Source organism: Pezoporus wallicus, unplaced genomic scaffold (genome assembly GCF_028554395.1).
Source record: "Pezoporus wallicus isolate ANWC-B61680 ecotype Strahan unplaced genomic scaffold, APGP_CSIRO_Pwel_v1 contig_3952, whole genome shotgun sequence".
Taxonomy (NCBI): domain Eukaryota; kingdom Metazoa; phylum Chordata; class Aves; order Psittaciformes; family Psittacidae; genus Pezoporus; species Pezoporus wallicus.
This window is the reverse complement of record NW_026635034.1, coordinates 12,816,993-12,835,529: the sequence shown is the minus strand read 5'-3', so window position 1 is coordinate 12,835,529 and position 18,537 is coordinate 12,816,993. Positions and strand designations below refer to the sequence as shown.

Genomic DNA, 18,537 nt, shown 5'->3' with positions numbered 1-18,537 from the left:
CCTCTGAAAACAGATTACAGCTCTTTACTGGCAAATGGGGTGCGATTTCCCTATCTTCTTATTCTTGGGCATAGAATGTAATGTAATAGGTAGTATTTAATGAAGTCTTTGATTGGTGTGCCTCTGTAGTTTGGAGAGGTGAGAACAATGAGGAACGGTTTAAAAAAGTAGTTTTAGGGCAGGATTTCATTGCTGTCATGATTATATGGCATAAATGGCATGGGTAAAAGATGCAGGGGTGCCCTGTGTGTGAGGAGACTGTAAACTGCAGCCCCATGCCAGCACCTTATTGAGGAAATCCAGGAGGAAGAAGTTTGGAGAGAGGAATCTTTGGAGCCAAATACTTTTCTGGTATAAATTACTTTAGCTGAGCTGGTTATGAAGAAGCTGGGAGGGCTTGTGTGATGTGAGGATATGCGTTTGTATCACAAGAGAATTTCTTCTCCTGGGCTTTCTGCCTCTGAAACACTAGAGTTCTAATGCACCTTGATTCCCCAGCCTCCTTTAAGTTTTAAATGTCTATCTTTTGGGTATGGTCTTAATAGACTAGGGCTTTAGGACCAGTTTCTCTGAGAAGCGGTACTGCTGAAGAAGGGCCCTTGACACTGTTCTGACTTAATGCTAGACACATCTGCTGCCACTTGGGCAAAATTGACATTGTCTAGAGAGCAAAGCAATCACCTACTGTAGCATTACAGAGCATTTACACTTGAGCCATGTTACCAGGCAGTAAATCTTGACCTTTAGGAGTTCAGAGATTAGATTTCTTTGCTACAAGCGCTCAAGATATTGTTAGGCATTTGTTGCTATTCAAAGCAGATTTCAGGAGTTACCTATGGGTTTAAATCTTAGCATCAATCATTTTTGGAAAGTTCTTCTAAAGCTGAGATAGCTTCAAATAGAAACTAGGATTACTTTTACATTTATTGTTAGTAGTTGGCAAGAAGCAAAGGCATGGGGAGGAAGGGCTTGTGGCAGCATAAGGCACTGCTGAAAGCTTCAGTGTTTACTTCTGTGCCAACAGTTATTTTACAGCATTTGGAGGGAAATGGCTTCTTTTCACTGCTGCGAACAGATACACTTACTCCGTTGGGATAATAAACTAAAAGTCAAATTCAAAATAGAATGGAAGGCAGGTAGAGTTTAAAAGAAACACTTTTTAAAATAGCAACCCTTCAAATTATCCCTGAGTTACAAATAGACACAGTGTTAATCATCTGCTAATACCAAGAAATGCTTGGGAGGTTGTGCTTTATAACTATGTACAAACCAAGAATGGGGAAGGCAGGAAGATGCTGGAGCAGGCTAGAGGTCCTCCACTGCTGTTGGGAATCCCTCCTGACAGTCGGGCAAGGCACAAATGATCGAATTTGGATAGGTGCACAAAGCATCTAACTGGGAGGCTCATCTCCTTTTCCAGTGAGAAGGATCAAAACTCGTGAGACACTTTCTTCTTTCTTTCTTTCTTTCTTTCTCCCCTTTGCCCAAGCCATTGGAGCGGATCTCAAATCTATATTTCTGTCCTTTAATCCCAAGCTTATTTTTCCAAAATCCAGAGTTATACTCACGAAAGAAGTCCAGGATTTCATCCACAGTTTTTTAAAAAATACTACTTGTGTGAAATTTAGCTGAAAGACCCAGACACAAAACAGCAGCTAATGACTGAAAAGTGATACAGGAGCATCCTTTTGTAATTGTTAGTAAAACCATGTTCTGCACAGTGCTGGAGTTAAAATGTGGTGCTAATCCTGGAATGCATTTGGAAGAAAAGCAACAAGATTAAGGGACTTTTTGCCCTTTGCCCGGGCCCATGTTCCAGTGCTGGAACACAATTGAACCCTCTGGGCATCGTATCAGAGAAGGGTTGGAGAGCACTTGGAGAGTTCAGACGGGGAAACTTCCATTGAGAAAAGGAAGCATGATTAAAGTGATTAACTATGAACCAGTTCAATAGAGTCCTTTAAAGTCCAAGTCTCCCAGCCCTCGGGGTTTCACTTTCCTGCTTTTTTAGTCCTGTAAAGTAATAGTGAATTTGGTTTTTTTTCCTTCCCTGAGGAAGGAAGGGGAAACTTGGCAAGTGGGAGGAGCTTAGAAGGGGGCAGAACCTTTTGCCTTATTGCTCTTGGAAATCTGCCCTGGATATTATAAAGCTTCCTGATGAAATATGCTTTTCACAGTATCACAGTATGCTAGAGATTGGAAGGGACCTCGAAAGATCATCTAGTCCAATCCCCCTGCCGGAGCAGGAACACCTAGATAATGTTACACAGGAATGCGTCCAGGCGGGTTTTGAATGTCTCCAGGGAAGGAGACTCCACAACCTCCCTGGGCAGCCTGTTCCAGTGTTCCGTCACCCTCACTGAGAAGAAGTTTCTTCTCAAGTTTAAGTGGAACCTCTTGTGTTCCAGTTTGTACCCATTACCCCTTGTCCTATCATTGTTTGCCACTGAGTAGAGCCTGGCTCCATCCTCGTGACACTCCCCCTTTATATATTTATATACATTAATAAGGTCACCCCTCAGTCTCCTCTTCTCTAAACTATAGAGGCCTGCAGTGGCCAGAACCTCCAAAATTATTGTGCTAACATTGCTTCCTAGGCAGGCCTTATTGTTGGCAAGTGTAAGAACGTGTTAGAACTGGCTGGGCGACCTTCAGCTGAGCAGTTCCACTCCTCTGTGCCCCATCCTTGCAAGCTCTGGGTCCTGTTACCAATTCTGAGATAACTGGGCCTTACAAACAGCAGTTTTCTAGAATTGCCTATGCTGCTTTGGGCACTTTAAATGTCCCACAGGGTATTAGAGTTGCACCTTTCTAAGTTAGTCCTGCAACCTTTGAAATCCTGTCTAGTGGAAATAGGTTTTGGGCTTGAGAGTTCCATAGGAGCATCAAGGGATGTTTGGTGATGATGGCTAAGGTAGCTTAATGCAATGGAGCTATTACCAGTTTATCTCTAATGCTGTTTTTCACTTTGGTGAAGATGTCTTGTCTAGATCTGAACCTCCTCAGTCCATGTTCTGTACAGCTCTTTCGGCCCTGGTTCTGTGTCTTCATCATGCTGTTGTGTGATCCCACTGCTCTGAATGATCAAACATATCACAGTCAATAGTATGCTCATAATAGAGTGGTTAGGGCAGTGCTGTTCCCATCTTACAGATGAGAAATTGCATTTTTTTTTCTGTAATTGGGTCCTCTAAGGTACTGAGATTTGGGCATCTACATGTCTTTTGAGTGTCCAGGTTAGATGGGAATTATGTAGGAGCTCTGATACAGAAAGGAACCAAAGGCAGGTTCCGCAGCCTGCTCCTTCAGGGAGCAGCCTAGCTTGCCTTTGCATCCGAAGTGAAATCAAATAGATCAGTGTGTAAAGTGCTATTTTAAGTAAGAGCATCAAAGGGCTTTGGTATAAAGCCTGTGAAACGTTGCTTCACTTTGTCATACTTATGAATTCTGCTTGCTTGAACGGTATACTTAATACAGGAAACTGTCTTTTGGTGAAAGTAAAAGAAAATACAGGAAAATGGAATCGAATTGTGATTGACAATGCTCAACCTCTCTAGAAGTTTTTCTTTTGACTTATTTCTCTCCCACTCCCTCCCCACTGAAGACACACTGTTGTTCATGCTAGCAAATGCACAGTGTGCAGTGGTTGCTATGGTAATCATTTCTTGTAATGAGTTAGTGTTATAAATGGCTAGGATTTAATAAAGACTTCCCTCAGGACTGTCTTGATCGGTTCAGATTGCCTTCTTTGGGCTATGCCTCCCTGTGAGACACGCCAGGGTGCTGGGCATTCATATGGGGCAGCAGAACCGGACTGGCGGAGGTGTTCATCACTCCTGAACCTCCCAAGCTTTTTGCTAATTCTGTAGAAAACACAAGTCAATGATGCAGAACTTGCTAATGACTTGGGCTGGGAAAATGCATGGTGCTGCTTCCCTCTACTGAGGGCATACGTAGTGTGTCTGTGCAAAGTACAGGATGGATTTGGAGTAGCAACACCATTTTCAGGTTTTCAAATTTGAAAGAATAATGTGATTCCCTTGTGTATATGAGGTCTTTGTACCACTCTAAAGGGGCCAGACACCGTGCAAAAGTGAGTGACGTCTTGATGTGGGCAATTTGCAAACCTCAAATCAGATCTAAAATATGTGCTTTTAGCAACATTTTGTATTCTATGTCTTTATAGAGACTCATTAGAACATGTTACTACAGCAGGTGTCTTTCATAATTGGAATCTTCAAAAATTGTTAATTTTCATTTGGAGGCTGTGAAGAAACACCTGACTTGGTTCAGCGGTCAGGAATGTATTCCTTAATGAAAGGCTGCCAAACAGCAATGAGGCAGTATATTAGGAACCAGTATACAAGTGCTTGTGATGGTCAGTGTCTGTCAAACATATCGATAAAGGTGACAGGATCAGCCCTTTTATGAGGCTACAAACAGGCTCTTCTGCAGGTTTGCAAAAAGTCTGTTTGGCAGAGAGATTTCAATGTGGTTTATTTTTGGACAATAGTGGACATGGGACCTGGGGGGATGGGGCACAAATGGGGTGTAATGTGTCAAACACAGATAGGGCTCTACTTATACTGTCCTTGGAGCAGTCTGTCTAAAGGTACTGAGTAAGCCGAGATGGGTCCATACCAAAACAGAAGCCTGCAAGCAGCTGCTTCTCTCTGAAGGCACATGAATTATTAGGGGGGTGAATCAAAATCTCACTAGCTGCTGACTGCTGTGGTTGGGGTCTTTCCTGCTCAGGAGGCAAGACCAAACAAGCTGCACAGGTGCCATGTTGAGGTGGTGTGAGGCAACGAACTATTCCAGCATGGGGTACAAACCAGCACCCCAGGCCTCCAGAGCAACCACACTGTAAGTGTGGGGAAAACAGTAGTGTTTGGGTGATATTCAATGTATTGTATGTACTTGACTTGAAATAAAAGTATCTGGGTCATACTTAACCCATTTTTTGGTTATTCCTCAAGCTAAAGCTGAATTTAATACTTGAGCTACTTAATTAGGAAAAATTTGTTTTGTTTTTTTTTCTAGACTTGAAAAACCTTTTCTGAAGTGATTTATTTTATAGCAAGACTGTTTTAAAATTGACATTGTCTGAACAGAGACATTTACATCTCAAGTATTTCAAAGAGACTCCATCAGGATTGCACAGGTCTCTCATCCTGTCTCTCATCTCTGCTAATCTCTGTGCTGTTCCCCTTTTACCAGACGTACCAAGGGTTCTTCTGTGGAGAGTGTTGTTTTTCAGACTGTGCTAATGCACCTTTAATCATTCTACTTCCTCTTTCCCATGCATTTGCTGTGTAGTTCTAGGTGTAATTGCCTCTTCAGATTTTTTCCGTCTTGCAGTGGCACATTCAGACTCAAATTGTTGTGCTCAGTAGTGCCATTGTCACATTATAACAGGGAATATGCTTCATCATGTGTTGTAAAATGAGTTGAAATATTCAGTAAGGAGCTGAGGGATCATGTTGGGGAAAAACATTCATGTTTTTGCACCAAGCCATTACACTGGAAAAGGACACATTAAAGCTGTCAAAGTGCTTTCAATCTGTAATGCCAGTGTTTCATGTTAACAAGCTGTGGTGCATGAGGCTTTCACTATCCTCCCTTACAAAAGTCTAAGACTTAGATGTTTTTAAATGGACGTTTTTTTTTCTGGATTATGAGTTTGACAGTCACCAGCAGCACACTTTGGTTTTACAATATTAGTAAATTAGATAATATTTGTCTAATCTAATTGTCAGGTCAGGCACTGCCTCTTTTACTGTTGCTGCTGTGTAAGTATGATCTTAGATCTGTCTACATGTTCAAGTAATTCCATGAAAGGTGGCAAAATAATACAGACTGTCTCAATGTTCAGCAGCAGCTCAGTATTTTTCTTTACATGCTGGTCAGAAAAAGGGATGTAATTGCCAGATGGTGAAGGAAACAAGTAGAAATCTACCCAGGGGCAGAAAGACAATGTCGATCTATAAAAAGAAAAAAGGTACCTGTGTACAGCAAGCTGAGAGTTGAATTACAGGAGTGTGACAGTTTGAGTTAAAAAAGCTTCACTGAATTTGTGAAAAGATCTGCTTAAATCATCCTACTATGCTTGTTAGTGCAAACAGCTCTGAAATAGTAACCCCATCTCAGCATATCTTTGTGTCTGTGTAAGAACAACTGTAAGCAGGAAAGTAGAATCTCTGTGTTTAAACCACTTCTGTGGTATTAACCTACTGTTGATAATGGAGTGGAGAACTGTTTCTCTGTTTGAGACATCCACAGGACTCACTTTAGCATAGTCTTCATACAATGCAAGGAAGGTGTTACCTTATCTTCCACTAACAGGTGCCCCCTCTTTGGTTTAATCTTTCATTTGAGTTGCTCCCCCTGGTAAGTTACCTGTTGTTAAACAAAGCTTTGTTGGTAAGTGTACTATCTGATTAAAAACCTAACCAAACAAGAGTACAGGAGCATCTGAAGAAAGACCAGGTTAAAGAATCCTGAGGCACCAACCAAATCATTGATAGCTGAAGAAGACAAAAGGGACAATGCAGGCTTTTTACTGGGAGGTTTGATTCCAGAAAACCTCCTAGCTGATTAGTAACATCTGAAGGCAATGAATAGGGAATAAGGCCTTGGCACTGAAAGCCTGTGATGTCTGTAGATGTGAGATCAGGAAAGAGAAAGCAAGTTTCCTGGCAAGGAATAAATAGGCCTTTCCTTTGTACTTCTCATGATACTTCTTCAGGGGACGGATGAGCAGGAAGTGGACCAGAATAAGGATAACAATTAAATGAAGAGATGTGTGTCCTTAGGAATGAGTACTCAAGGCATTAGTAGGTTGGAGAGAATTTCCTGAGGAAAGGATCAGATCTTGGTGGCAGGAGCCACAATTCATTCCAGTTTAACCAGCTAACAGATAAAGAACAAGATCAGAACCAGCAGAAGCAGTGAGATGAATGTGTTTAGTATTGTGGGAAGAATAGCCAGAGGATCAAATGGCAGTGAATCTGTACTGCAGAAAGTAAGCAGAAAAAAAAGAGGAATTCCTGTGGTGGTGTCAGAATGTGAGCTGGAAGAGCAGGGATAATTTTTTTAGATTGTGTCCTGAAGATACATTTGTGGTGATATGAATATAATGTTGACTGCCTAAGTACAGTAGGAAGAATCCCACCCCTGCACATTTGCCTTCCAGGCAAAGCTGAGTGCTGCAGAGTGTGGCACTGATGCTAATGGCAAGGGAATGTGCTACTGATCAGTGACTCTCAAAGGATGGACTATTTGCTACTTTTCTCTTTCCAGTTGTATTCCTTCTGTATAAGACATGTCAGAAGACATCAATCAGCTAGCAAAGAATCCCGCTTGATAGCAATGTAGAACATAAATAATGCCCTCTGCCAAAGCACAGACAATTCTCAAAGTGATGAGAATAAAACAATCCAGAAGTATTAATTGCCTCTTTAAGAGTATAAAATCACTCTGCTGCTTGGAGCAGTGCAGCTCTTGAGGATCTTTAGCTGCTAATGACCACTGGATTCTGAGGGGCTACAATTGTCTTCCCAATTATTTAAGAACCTGAAGCAGTCTCTGAGTGGTGAGTATTAAAAAGAAAATCAAAGCAATGTGCTCTATTGTGCATTAAAATGATTGGTTTATGGTACTGTGTTTTTATGTAACTTAACATTTAGAAAACTAAAGCCAATTGAATAAATAAAAATAATCTGTTTTTTCCTATTTTCAAGTAAAAAAATATTTTGATAATTATTCTGAACAAATCTTTAAGGTGGTTTCTCAGAAATGGGGGTGCACTGTTCTTTTGTTACTCTATGAGATCTAAATTTTCAAAAGCTTGGTTGACTGTGGAGAAAAGCAGTGCTGAAGGGACCTCTGTTCCTGTTTGTACAGACACATGACTGGAAACTGAGGCTGAGCAGGACCACTATTGCTGCTGGATTTCCTTCACTGAATGTTAGTTGTGTGCTGACTGATGATAATAGGTGGTTGTTGAGTAGCTTCCTTGCCTGGGCCCTGGGTATTCCTGCCCATTCCCTCCTGCCCACAGCAGTTACACTCTGGAAAAAGGTTTGTGACCTCCAACTGACTGGCTTATTTATACCCATGTCCAGTAATAGCAATACCAACCATAAACACAAAAGACCACAGAATAATTGAAGGTGAGAGGAACCTTTGGAATCAGGGTTGATTTCAGAGCTTGATAGGATTGCTTACGGCCTTGTCCAGGCAAGTTTTTATTATCTCCAGAGATGGAGACTTCACAGACCTCCTCTGGCACAGGGAGGGGAGAAAGAGGATTCTTTGTTCCATGGCAGTGAGGGGAAGGAGGAGGATTCTCATTTGCCGTGGTTGCATTGGGTGGATCTGTGATTTTTTTTTTTTTTTTTTTCTATGGTATTAATGAGTCTCATAACTGAGGAAAGTCTTGTGCTTTTCCTCTTACATAGGCACTCGTTTCAGAGTCTGGACTCAGTGTTGTATTCACCACAATTTAAGAACTTGGAAGAAGAACATCTTCCCTCCAGACAAGTACCATGTAGTAGACGAGGAGTCTACTGTCTGTCCATCACAAGTGATTGTGATTTGTAAGTACCAGTAACTGAGGAAGAAAAAAGTAAAATGAAAACACAGTAGTCAGAGATCTGGTTCATATTTATATAGGTAAGGGTGATTCCGGCTTGAGAAAAGGGTGGTTTGGGAAGGTGGTACAATAAAAATACTCATCCAAAAAAGTACTGAACACTGAGATGTCACTGCATGTAATAAGGTTGAATGTAGTCAGTAATGTTTGACTGTAAAAAGAATTGATGAAGATTTGGTTTTAACCACTTGGCTGGGCTGGTTCAGTACAGTACAGATTTTACATAGCACGGAGTTCGCCTTTCTGTAAGAACAGAGAAGGGGGAACTGCAACTCTCCTGTTTTGTGAAACATCAGCTAGAATAAAAGTGGCCAGTGCTGCACCTGAAGGAGCATTTGTAATCACCCCACATCCAGTTGAGTAATTAGCTGAAATAATTACCAGCCCTGAGATGAATTCACACACTTTTTTGCCTGTGACAGTATCAAGGATAACAGGTGTTGAGAGTGCCTTGAAGGGACAAAGATTAAAGATTATTTCATTATCTGGATTCCTTTAGGCAGAGAAGTCTTGCATTTTATCCTGTCATGCACAGAAAGGTCTGAGCAGCACCTCATTCTCCTCATGCTTTGGCAGTTTTGAAGCTGAGCTTTTGACAGAGAGTGAATATTGTTTAATCTGGGAGAATGCTCTGTCCTTGAGAATTCTGTAAGCTATCTCTGTGTCTGCACAGTCCGATTCCTGCTCAGAGGCCCATGGAAAACTGCAAGTAAGGATGCCGAAAAGACACTGAGCAATGGTTTTCCTTTTAATGCTTTGGATTAATTAGAAAAGAAAGTATTTGAACAGTTACTTTACTTGGAAACTTGCTGATGAAATATTTTGTGTGTTTCCAACTCGTTTTAATATTTGTGAAGTAGCATGGTAAGAAGTGCTCAGTGCTCTGCATTCCCTCATGCGTTTGACATTCATCTGCCTTTGTCTTCAAGAATGGTCATGAATGTATGTTCACAGGCATGGGGTAACAACAAAGGAAAAGCTACACAAGCCCAGTTACAGATGCAAAATTGGACTAAAGATTGCATTGAGATGCTTTCCAGTGAGACAGAGTATTTCTGCTTTCTGCCTTGGTAGCATCAGAAAGCTGTGAAGGTCTGTTGGACACGTGTGAGCAGGTTAAGTTTGAAGAGAGTTCAAGCTGGCTCCTCTTTTCCATTGAGAGCAGCTTCTTCACACCTAATTGTGCTTTTCTCTTCATTTCCTTTAGTAGTTTTGAAGATGCTTTTTTCTTTTTCCCTTCTTTCCATCCATATGGTTACTTAACAAACCCCTTAGATAATTAATTCAGACCATCAATATTCATCGCTGGGTTTAGATTTTCAGTATGGCGATGTGGTAGACTTGCTGGGAAAAGCAATAGGTGAAAAGAAATAGATGAAGCTAAGGATAAATTGAGCATGCAGAACTCATGGATTTTGCCAGGGAATGACCTAAGTGCAAATGGATGGATTGAAATTTGCAGCACCCACGGGTCTGTGTAAGCTGGAGTTCCTGGTAGTCTCCATGTTCAGGCTGTAAGGAAAATGTTTTGATATTCAGGGAAAAAAAGTGAAAACTTCACAGCACTTCAGCCCAAAAGATCAAAGTCTTGTTTGAATAAAACGATACTGCATTTTGCCTTTCAGGGACTGAGCTGATCTGTCTTCCCTGAGATGGTTCCTCCACCTCTCATGGGACTCTCCCTTCATGTCTGTGGGTTGTGCATCTAGAACATGATTATTTTTTTAAGGAAAGGACAGGTTGTGCAACCCTTTCTTGCAAACATTCTGAACAGTCCCTGTGACTTCCAGTTAGCTGCTTGTTCAAGAGTTTAAGTTATAATTGCTGTTTACAGTCCTAGAACAATGCTGTCTTGAGCTAGGTCAATATGACAGATAAAAAGAAACCTTTAGAACCTATATTTTCTGAATAACTAGGGAATTAGAATAACATGTAGAACCCTACCATTGGTTAAGGAAAACAGAGGGAAAGACACTGTAGACACTGTATTTGAAATAAATTATGGTAAGTTCACATGCTGCTTATTTACAGAGGCTCCTGTGAGAGAATGGAGATACTTGATGTGTAGTTGGAATGAACCTAGATAATACTGAGCATTTGTAACACAGTTTAGAAGTCAAACAGTTTAATACTGCTGAGGAAGTTAGAGATACTTCTTAAAAGGTGGAGAAGACATGTCTAATCCTTCCAGGCTTCCTGTCAGAGCTGGGGTACTTGAGGGTACCTGACGCAGTGCAGTTTTCATGCCTACATGCACTGAGGGAAAGTGGAAATATTTTTCCACTCCATCAATGGAAAATAGTTATATGTAACTTGGAAAGTCCCAAACCCTCTTAGTGACCTTGCCAAATCCCCTTTCTTAAGGATTCACAAACCACTAAACCAGATAGGAGATGCTGAGGTTGAGGCAGAGTGCCAAGGGGAAGCAGTGACTGCAACTCTGGGTTGAGCACTGACAGGGCGCTCCGAGCCGTCCCTGTGGGTACCAGTACGGCACCCGCTGCCCTGCCTGCCAGGGTGCTCCTAGGAGACAGGGAGCTCACGTGCTGTGCTCTGCTTGGTACCGCGTGTCACATCTAACATCTGCTTCTCAGCCATTGCAGAAACACACAATGCAGATGTCTTTTAAGAAGGAAATTGAGCATGCAAAGAATTAAGGTAGTGTGTCAATGAGACTGAAGCTATTTTGAATAAGAACAAACACCCTCAGGCTTTTGGGATTTTAGTACAGGATTTTGAAAAGATAAATCAAAAGGGGAAAAGTAAATGCTGGGTTTGCAGCTATTGACACTTCAATTTCCATTTAACAGCAGCAATATCAATTGGGTGTTTCACACAGCATGATGTCCTTCCCAAGATAAGCACTTGCTCTTGGAATGTGGAATCAGACCTTTTGCATTGAACTGCAGGAAATGCAGGAAAGTTGGTCTCATTCCGGTAGCAGTAACTACAGTTCCAGAGTCTTTGCCTTTACTGTACCTGATCTTAACCTGCAGTTACACAAGAAAGGAATGACCAAGGAACTCATTAGCTGGCAACTTGACTTAAGCTAAGAGTGCCTGATGCTTTTTGTGCAAGTGCAGTGTAACACATGAAACTTTCGTCATCTGTGATTTATGTTTACCTTTTACAAATATGCAGAATGGTGAAAATTATCAGCTTTTTTTTACCCTGATCACTAACAAAAGATTTTATAAAGCTACTAAGGATTAATAATATAGGGTATTTGCAGGTTTTCAATGAAAAAGCCTTTTCTCTAGGTAAGCGCCCTACTTGGTTTTACCTTATGGTGTTTTTCTTCAGTATGTAAATGCTTCCACCAAAGGACATGGGCTGATTTCTCCACGCATTAGAAAATGTTGTATGCAGACAGGTGATACTCTGTGTAATACTGTGTGTGTAACATTAATACAACAGAGTCACAAACAGGGACTTTTATACCACTCCAGTACATCTAGAGAATTTAGCAGCTTGTTGAGGAATCCACATCAAGTTGTTTCTAGGACTTGACTCAAATATTGTGATTTCATTTGATGTCTGGTAGCTCTGATGTCACACAAAGTAACTAGAATACTTTTAACTGTATTTCAAAATGTGAGTGGTGGTTTTCTTCCTTATGTTCTTCAAGGTGCCTTGGGGAATGCCTTTCAGCTTTAAGCTGGTTCAATCTTGGGGGCCAGGAAACTGAAAGAAGGGAAGAGAAGCTGGAACTCATTGGGGTTGCCCCTTCTCCATCCCTTTGGGTTGAGCATTGTTAGTCTGGGCTTGGAGCAACAGGAAGAAAAGGAAGAGGAAGTACTGGCAACCCTTCTTAGCAGAGATGGTGCAGTGCCGAGGAGAGTGAGACTCATTGGAGGGGAGCTTTGCTTTGCAGGCGCTTCGGGGAACAGCTGGTATTTGAACAGCTACTTTGAGAAGTCGAGTCAAATGACATAGAACATGGTCATGATGGTGCTGTTTGTGAAATGCTAAAACCGTGTCCATAAACAGTGCACACCTATATACACATTTTAAAGTTAAGTTTCTTCCTTGTCACTGTTGGGCATCTTGCTATAAAAAGAAGATTGCAACAAATGAGTCCAGATTTCAGCAACATCCTGAAGTCTCAGGATAGTGCTGGAGCATCTGCCTATCTGTAAATGCTTCACTGACCTAGGACCAGTTGTGAAAAAAATCCTCAAGCTTGGTGATGTTCCAGAAACCAGAACATACTGTAATTTTGTAGCTCATGTTGGAAGAGAAGTGTGACATGAGATAAACAGAAGTTGCAAACTGCAGTGGCTTAGTTCATGGTGTCTAATATGGTCCTAATTAAAGTTGTATTCTAGCAGAAGCTTGTCTAGTCAAGCAGAGATTCTAGTTCCTGTGCACCTTTCTCCCAGTGGAACAAACAGACTAAGTGCAATTAGCAATAAATAGATTACTGAACAATGGCTAGAAATGTTCAGTTTGCAATGTGGAAGCATGTTTCCATGCCGTGCAAGCAGGTGGCATCTGTGGAGCTGGCACCTGAACCCTCTCAGAGGCTGGGACTTAGCTGTTTGTGAATATTTGCGTATGTGATCATGGGAGAGTCTCCTGAATTGAGGGGGTATTTTTTTCATAAGGAACTATCTGGAAGGAAGTATGTGCTGTATGATGGAACTCTTGATTCAGTCTGAACGGGTATGATGGAACTCTTGATTCAGTCTGAACGGACAACAGCTTTTCAATCTCGGGCACAGGATCCTGGGAGACCCATCATGGTAACTATCCTACATGACTGGTCAGTGTGCTTGTTTGGGCTGTCTCTTTACATACAGTTTGTAATATCATTATTGGTATTATCATAGGCTATCATTATTTTATAATACATTACTGAAAGGGCCTATTGAAAAGCTAAGCATAGTTGGTGTAAATACTTTTAAATAAAATCTAGGGAATAGTTTAAGTTATGCAAAGCTTGGCCATTTTAAAGAGAGGTATGAGTCTTTTGATGAATAGGAAATGTGTTAGGAAATTCTGATTAATTATTAATCTATTGAAAAAGGAGCTAGAAAGATTAATATTTTATATCACAGAGATATATTTATATAAAATAATTTTGTAGTTGTTAGTTAGCTGGTTACAGTATGGCTTCAAACAGTCTACAGAAACAAGTGAATCCTCCTTTATCTCAAATATAATTAGCCATTTAAATGTCTTAGGTCAATTTATTAACACTTTATTCATCAGGGTGTAACTTTTATTAGGCTTTATTGCTATCAGAAATTATATCCTACACAAATACAATAGAGATTTAAATGTTCTGTAGAATGAGCCAATGCTTCCTGACTTTATTGCACAGTATTGTAATGAACCTTGACCAGCTGTAGATTTGATAAGTGTAAAATATTACTGCTTGTTGCTAATTTTGTTCCTTTTTAATGACTGATAATCCATGTCGATTTAGTGTGATAGTCACAATCCAATACTGTTTTCCTGCTATAAATGTGATTGTAACAGGAGCTATTAAGTGTGTCTGCATAATAAAATTAGTCAGGGAAGCTCTGTATATTGTTTCCAGGTCTTTGGATTTTCATTATAGTAGTGGAACTTGTTAGACTATAAAAGCTGATGGTTGCCAGCTCAGACAGGCTCTTTTCTACTTCTCTGCCAAGCAAAGGGTAATGATGCTGCACTAAGAAGTCTGTTCTCACTGTTCTGGAACATTCTTCATACATAAACATAGGGTCCTATCATTTTGGGGAGAGTGTGAAAGGTGTCATAGGGGCTGAAGAGAGGAAATTCATCTGGCAGCAAAGTATTACTACTGTGTGGAGACAAACTTGGCGGCTGTCTGTCGAACTGGTAGAGGCGGTCATGACATCTCTCAATAATCCTGCAACACTGATAAATCAAATGATCGTATTCCTCAGGATGCCAAAGTGTATGACAGGATCCTAGGGAGGAAGCCTAGCAGAGCCTCTCCTTTCCTGTAACACTCTCTCCAGCAGTGTACTGCACCTCTAGATACTGAACTCTTGCATTAGAATAACTGTAGCAAACACATCCTTGAGACTTGCTTTTGGTCTTGTTTGATCTTGCCCAGTCTGAAGACCTCTGTTTTAGTTCTTGGGCTTCTAGGTTTGAAGCGGACATACTTATATAAGAATGGATGAAATCCCAACTGTGAGAATAATCCACAAGCAGATGCAGCATCTTAATGTAGATATTTTAAATTTATTTATTTATTTTAGTGAATAGTTCTGTGATCTCTACTGGTACCTTGGCAGAATAGTAACAAAGAGCTGTACACTGAGCTGTGCTGACCATTGGGGAAGAACAAGAAATACTTTTGCACATACACCGCGATTGTTTGCTAAACATTGGCTTAGCAGTTTACAGGGGGTAATTTATAACTTTACACTCACAGAATAATACTTCATAGCTTTCAATACAAGGTAGGAGTAAATCTAAGGATCTGTAACCTCCTACATTATTTATTTCCAGTAGTTCCCCCAACACTTGGAAAAGCTCCCCAAGTAAAAGAGAACGTAAAAAGCGAGCTGACAAATGTAACTGTTTTAGCCTCAATTTATTGTAGCATCTTTGCATTTTGGCTGCACAGTAGAAGCTGAGGCCCTTCTGACTTGGAGTTTATTCTTACAGGGAGCTTTGAATAATGCAGATGACATTTAGTCTTGATATATGAGGGAGCATTCAGATGTTCTCCCCATATGCCAGCAATTTCTGTGACGGCTTTCAATGCATAGTGTAACACAACAAAACCGTGATATTGATTTAGGATCAGCCTTTCTGCAGAGATCTTCAGGCTGCCGGTAGGGATGAGATATACTCCTTTGTGGAGGACTTCTCAACTATTTCTAGGATTCAAAGGGGTTTCTGCTTTGCTGGCTCAATTCTCTGTCCAGCACTACTGGAATGAGGCTCTGTGCTGCAGTTTGGGGGAATTCTGGCTCCTACAGGGCTGCTTCATGCTGGAGGACAAAACGCAGAGAGCCTAGTCAACATGTAGTAGGCACCTGAAATCTGGCTAGCATCAGTGGGAGGTGAAGAGGGTAGTCAGTGTCCCTGCACATAAGTGCACCTATCTCTAATGGGGCTATTTCATCAGCATTCCTAGGGGACTTTGTGTGAGAAGTCCGGTAACTGGCTCCTTTATGCCTCTAGAGCAAAACGTATTTTGAGTGGGGAAGAGACATTCCCTCTGCTCAACGCCATGAAGAAAAGGGTCATAGTCACTTCACCAGTTTATAACCAGTTCAAGTAAGTGGAATAATTTCCTAGTGCCCTGTTCAATTCTTTGCCAGATGAAGATGTCCCATATAGATTTAACTCTGGTCTTTTGCTCTAGCTCAGCAAGAACACTAATACAAAAGGTATTCCTTGCAAATAAACACTGGACAGACACAAAGAAACACTGTGTAAAACCTAAGCCATGCAATGAGCTTCAGAAAGATTGGATCCACAGATGTGCTGACTGAAGTTTAAGAGGCAACTTAACAGATGTACAAAGCTGTAGATCAGAGGGGATATAAAACAGTTAAACTTGCTTAAAGGCACAATGTGTCACAATCTAACGATTACATGCATCCTAAGCCCGACAGAAGAGGGAACATACGCTCAGCTATGTGCTCTTGGCTGTAGGCATGCCAAGAAGATTATAAAAATGCCATGCTGTGATATGTTGCCCTCCTGCCTGAAAGGCTACCATTAAGCTGCTTATTTACTGCACCTATTCAGGCAGCAGTGCGGTTCAGAGTGCTACCTGTCTTCTCGTTGGATAAATTAGTTGTGGATATCACAGGATTATTGCTGCCTATTGTCAGTCTGGTGAAGGTGGGAAGAGATGAAAGACACTGATCTGACCTTGTAATGTTTTGTGTAAAATAAGAGGTGCTTTTTCTTCATAGTGAGTGTCACAGTTGATCTTGGTAGGACTGATTGTGATAGCAAGTTTGGAGCTAAATTAAAAAGCCTAACATACTAATGAAGGCAAAAATTTTGTCTCGGTCATATATATATATATCTCTATCTATATATATATAAAGGGAGGAAGATGGAGGGGGCAAGGATATGGAGGTGTGGAGGGAAGTGTGTGTCACTAGAGCTTTGTACTCTCTTTCCAGCTTTATAAATCAGCACTGTTTGAAATGAAAGCTTCAAGAGGACATGCAGGAAAACTTGGCCACCCCCTCAACTCAACACAGGTTTTTATAGAAATTGTTTTGCCCTCATATTTTTCTGATATCTGGAGCTGTGAACTTTAAATTAGTGATAACAGCAATTGACAAGTCCAGCATTAAAAACTAAACCATGCAGCCCTACAGGCTTAATTATGAAGTGAGCAGGAGGGTAGACACAGAAAATCCTGTCTCAAAATTTTACCTCACATAATATAAATAAAAGATTATGTCTTCCACTGGTAGGCTATAGATCAAAAAGATAATATGAAATGACTGCCCTGTGTTTATTTTGCCTTTATTATGTGTATACATAAACTATACATTTCTCATTTTCTTCTGTTTTCAGCTATACACAGAGACACTTAGATATAGATATAACTATTTATATGTAGCTATAAACGAGTATCTGTCGTTGTTTTTACATGTTCATAAATCATTAGAAAGACACTTTTTCGTTGTAAAAATGTAAAAATAGAAAATATTGTTGGGAAGCATTCTAATTGCTAATATGGTGAGTTTAAATGACAAATAATGTGATTGGAACTGATTTTAGAAATGGTGACTCTGAAGATAAGGGTGTTTTAGATGATCACTAAGTATGAGACACTAGTAATGACAGTGTTCATTGCACAGGTGTAATCATGTCATAATACAGCCACGTATCTTCAACACTCGGGTACTAGTTGTGCTGAACTGATGAGTTTTGTTGCTGTTTTAAACAATCTCTCCTTGTTAAGCTTGGACAAGGCATCAGAAGAGGGTTTTCTGTTTCCTGAGGAACCATGACTTACTCGAACCATTTTACATGGCTTCAGTGCAGCACATGATTGTCCATAGGTTGAATTTTAGTGGCAGCAGTCAATAAGTATGTTTTTGTTGCTGGTTACACCAAAACATGCCTATAGGCTGTGTCAGGATATCTGATGTGAAGACTGGAAATGGTCTGAATTTCCAGCTAAACATTTTTAATTACTGGCAAAAAAAGGAGGAGGAAAGAATGTGACAGAGACAGGCACAACTTTCTCTTTCTTTCATTGAGCTACTTGATGATTTACAAATGCCAGTATAAAACCCTCCAGAACAGCAGCCGATGCACAGCCAATGCATCTTGTCACATTAAAAGGGGCTTTCTTGTGGCAGGAAATTAGGCTCACAGGAGGAGTCGAGAAATACACCACCTTTTATTAAGCGCTCATGAAAACTAAACTTTGCTATTTTTCCATGTTGCATCTTGGAATATGCAGTGCCCTCAGTGATGGGATTGTCAGGACAGTGTCAGGCTGTAATATGCAGCATTGTTCTAACAACATAGTGCCCTGCTTCCTTATTTACTTGCCCATAACTTAGGAGCATTTCATACAATGCTTAAGTTTGTGCAAGTAGCCCTGCAAGCACCAGTCGGACGATGGCTGAAGCTGAGCTTGTCTGATCCTGGCTTACAGCACTGAGCCCTCTTGGAGGGGTATTTTAACTGGCAATTATTGTATTTGATTATGATCAATCAGGATGAAAATTGACTTGACTCCTTAAAGTCTAAGTCTCTTTATATCATTATTAGCCCTGCATTTTCTTCTTTGTCCCTCCCTCTCAGGCAGCCTCCACCACATGCATTTGCTGGATAACGATAGCCCTTCAGAGAAATTAAAGGAAAATGTCTGTCCTGGTTTTGCTAACAGCCCTAAAATGAATTTAGTACAGAAAACTGTCATGGTT

General features: G+C 40.7%; 1 long non-coding RNA gene across 2 annotated transcripts in view; it reads left to right on the top strand.

The window, feature by feature from the left end:
* Positions 1-18,537, top strand: part of LOC130593814 (uncharacterized) — a 232,077-nt gene that overhangs the window by 173,160 nt on the left and 40,380 nt on the right. Inside the window, exon 4 of one of the 2 annotated variants that reach the window (XR_008970881.1) lies at positions 16,768-16,848. This is a non-coding gene — a long non-coding RNA (uncharacterized LOC130593814). Of the gene's footprint in view, positions 1-16,767; positions 17,424-18,537 lie in introns of those variants that run through there. The other variant, XR_008970877.1, reaches the window with a different exon arrangement.